A 4,147-nucleotide genomic window follows, 5' to 3' on the forward strand; every position below is an offset into this window, starting at 1 on the left:
TGCTAAAAGGAGTTTTACTCCTCCAGTATCTTTTCGGGATAGTAATTCGTATTTGTACGAAGACTGGTTGAGAGCTATTTTGGAAGATACTGTACACATGTACATCTACAATTTTGTTAATTTTCTCTTTCACGCCTTTTCTTTGTAGGATTTGTATTACCTGTCTAAAGTGAGTTTTATAATTCTTCTTAACTGTGACGTTGATTGATTCTTTATGAACTCTTTTGCAAATTTGTAAATTTAGAAATATTGTTATGTGTATAATTTTACGTTTCAGCTTGAGATTATCTTGTTTTGCCTAAAAGTATTTCCTTTTGGCAGCCCAGATTGTCTGGGAAATATGTGATCCTTTCAACCAATAATAACAATAAGTTATAACGTGTCGCATTTTAGATATGATGTTCACGATTCCAACTGTCACTGGAACTGTCACTAATCAGCCAAGTGACACCGAAAACTGTGTAAACAACATTCATCTCGGTGAATTTGGATATTTTCTTTATCACCCCCTCTAAACCACCATGGCTATGGGTGCTGAACTTGGACCTTTTGGGGTGGGGGACGTCGGGGTGAGTGAGATAAAAAAATAATCAACAATAGTGTCAAATCCATAGTTTTGGGGGTTGCTGAGATGAATAGTGATATTTCGGATTATTTAAAGTCCAAATTTAGCTCCGTTTGATGTGGGCGTGAGGGGGCAGTAAGATATAAAATAATCGAAAATAGTATCGAATCCATAGTTTTCGGAGTCGCTGAGATGATTGGTGACACTCTGGATTTTCTTAAAATCAAAGTTCATCCCCATTTGGGGTTGGAACGAGGGAGGAGTGAGATATAAAATAATCGAAAATCGTGTCGAATCCATAGTTTTTTGGTTCGCTGATATGAATAGTGACATTCCGGTCTTTTCTAAAGTCCATGTTCAGCCCCTTTGAAGGTGGGGGGCGAGGAAGGAGTAAGATTGAAAAATAATCGAAAATTGTATCGAATCCATAGTTTTCGGGATCACTGAGATGAATATTGACAATCTGATTGCCGTTTGAGACAAAGTGCAGCCCAATCGGCAGGGGGGTGAGAACGGGTGAAGAAAATACAATGTCCAATGTGACCGAGTTTAAGGACGTATGTGTGTATGTACTAGCGTACTTCTCAACTAAACTTGGTACACATATGACTTACTATCAGGAAGAAATTTCTATGGGGTAAGATACTCCTAGCACCCCTGGGGAGGGGGGTGAATTATAAAAATACAGAAAGAGGGATGACATAGACAACGATAAATATTTATAGACAATCCATACTTTCCGGGTTCACTGTAGTGAATAATGTCGCTGAAGTCCATGTTCAGCCCCATCCGCATGGAGATGAAAAGTGGTGGAAAAGAAAATGTCAAAAATGTCTGAAATTACGGATGCATGTGTGTTCCTCCCAGCATAAACCTCATACAAAATTGGTACACATATAACTTGCTATCTGAAAAACGTACTGGTGGAGTAAAACACCCCTAGCACTCCTAGGGGTGCAGATGAAGAATAAATGTAAAGAAAAATGACTGTCATAAATGTGGAATACATTGTTTATGAGGTCGCTGGATTTAACTGTGGCATTCTGGATGGATAAGTCATACTTCAGCTGCAGTCAGCATGGAGGTTGGGAAAGGGTGTAAATGAATGTAAAAATTACCGAGATTATGGAGGTATGTGGGTATGTTTTAGAAAGCTCTCGACGAAACTTGGTACACATATGACTTACCATCTGGAAAAAAGTACTGTGGAGATAAAGCATACCAACCCCAACATGTAAACATAATGAAAAAACATATATTAATGTCGAATCCAACGTGTATGTGTCGCTGAGACGAATTGTGACGTTAGGGATACAGTGTAAGTCCACGTTCAGCCTCTATTGATACAGGGGCTGAGAGGGGCTTAAACAGTAAACAGTCTAAAATGACCGAGGTTAGAGTTGAATCCACTGTTTTGGGGTTGCAAGGCTAATTAGTGACAGTCTTCAAAGACAGTTGAAATCGTAAACATCATATCCACAGCGAGGCGGATAAATACACAATTCGAGCTTCCACAAGGATAAAGTTTTACTCGAAAATTAAATCATCTAAAACACGAAATAACACACCTTAAATAGCTCAAAAACTACATAATAGGTCGTGAAATATAAATCAGCATCTCAAAATGGAATTCTATAAAAATTCACTTCACACATAACTAACTGGTAATACGAATATTCAAAGTTTCCCGTACACGCCGGGTACTACTGCTACTAATATATAAAATTGGAAGATCGTTTAAGTTTTCAAATTAACGTGTAATGTTTCAAATGATAAATATTTGTGCTTGCTCAAGTATGAACGTTTGTGAATATTAACCTCGTGTGTCTTCTACAAGACGGACACATGTTGCGGACCTGCTGCACGGAAGTAAGACATTAATCATTCACGAACATCCATCAAGCTTTACTCATAAGTAATCATGGGCATTCCCGATATTTCCCAGCGGGATAAGATTGTTACCAAGAGATTAACTCACTTTCATAAATACTTCTGTAACATTGGGCTCTGTCGAAATACGGTATATATAAGTATTCTTCTTCGGTACTATGGTCGCATTTCAAGGATGACCAAAGTGTCACTTAGAACTGGTCGTTCTTAGCAAGAGATTTCAACCCCAGGCCCACTTAGAGAGAGTTTTCTCGATACAGAAATAAATAAATTACACGACAGAACCCCAAGTAAGTAATTTAACCTAATTATTTAACTCTCTCTCTCTCTCTCTCTCTCTCTCTCTCTGAGGGGTATGATTACATCATTCACATGAATATTGAGTATGCATGATGGAGAACTATTGCGCTCACTGTAGAGTTTCTAACCGAAGGAGAATTCGATGAAACAATGACTTTGTCCATTTTATCACAAGTCGGGGTGTTGGCGCGCACATTTACGTTGTTTCTCTCAGTAATAATAATAATAATAATAATAATAATAATAATAATAATAATAATAATAATAATAATAATAATAATAATAATAATAATAATGCCTCATCTACAATGCAAAGCATTTTGATATGAAGCTATTTAGGATGCTTAAGTATCAATTTTAGCGTTCCATTATCCTCCACCGAGCTCGATATGTGCAGTCGCTTAAGTGCGGCCAGTATCCAGTATTCGGGAGATAGTGGGTTCGAACCCCACTGTCGGCAGCCCTGAAGATGGTTTTCCGTGGTTTCCCATTTTCCCACCAGGCAAATGCTGGGGCTGTACTTTAATTAATGCCACGGCCCATTCCTTCCCACTCCTAGCTCGTCCCTGTCCTATCGTCGCCATAAGACCTATCTGTGTCGGCGCGACGTAAAGCAACTTGCAAAAAAATAAAATGCATTATCCTCCACCAGTTGGCAGAGAAACAGATTAGGCAATGTACTAGTATAGCTGATTTCTTTAGTTATGTTGAGTTACATGTCGACATTGTACGGCATGGAGCACCGACTGGACTTATCCCTTCAAAATTTCGGCTACTACTACTACTACTACTACCGGGTAATAAAATGGTGTATGGCTTTTATAGTGCCGGGAGTGTCCGAGGACAAGTTCGGCTCGCCAGCTGCAGGTCTTTTGATTTGACTCCCGTAGGCGACCTGCGCGTCGTTATGGGGATCAAATAATTATGAAGACAACACATACACCCAGCCCCCACGCCAGCGAAATCAACCAATGATATTTAAAATTCCCGAGCCTGCCGGGAATCGAACCCGCGACCCCTGTGACGAAAGGCCAGTACGCTAACAATTTGACCATGGAGCCGGACACCATTGGTTTTGCACCCATGATCATGTGATCCGTAGGTCAACACACTACCTCTGATCCACAAAGCGAGCACTAATCTAATATGATCAAAGGGATTGCTCTTACTGAATGCCCTTTTCTGTCGTACAACATACCACGCTATTGAATGTCAACACCTTATCTATACAAATAAAGCTGTAGGTGGTTCGCTCTCTGTAATTTCGTTTGTTTTGCCAATTTTTCAAATTTCTAACCGTTTTAGATCAACTCAAGACCGTATCAGTGGTTTTTAGCTACCTGGTGTCCGACTCGTTGGCTGAACGGTCAGCGTACTGGCCTTCGGTTCAGA

The sequence above is a fragment of the Anabrus simplex genome, chromosome 1 (assembly GCF_040414725.1).
Source record: "Anabrus simplex isolate iqAnaSimp1 chromosome 1, ASM4041472v1, whole genome shotgun sequence".
NCBI lineage: Eukaryota > Metazoa > Arthropoda > Insecta > Orthoptera > Tettigoniidae > Anabrus > Anabrus simplex.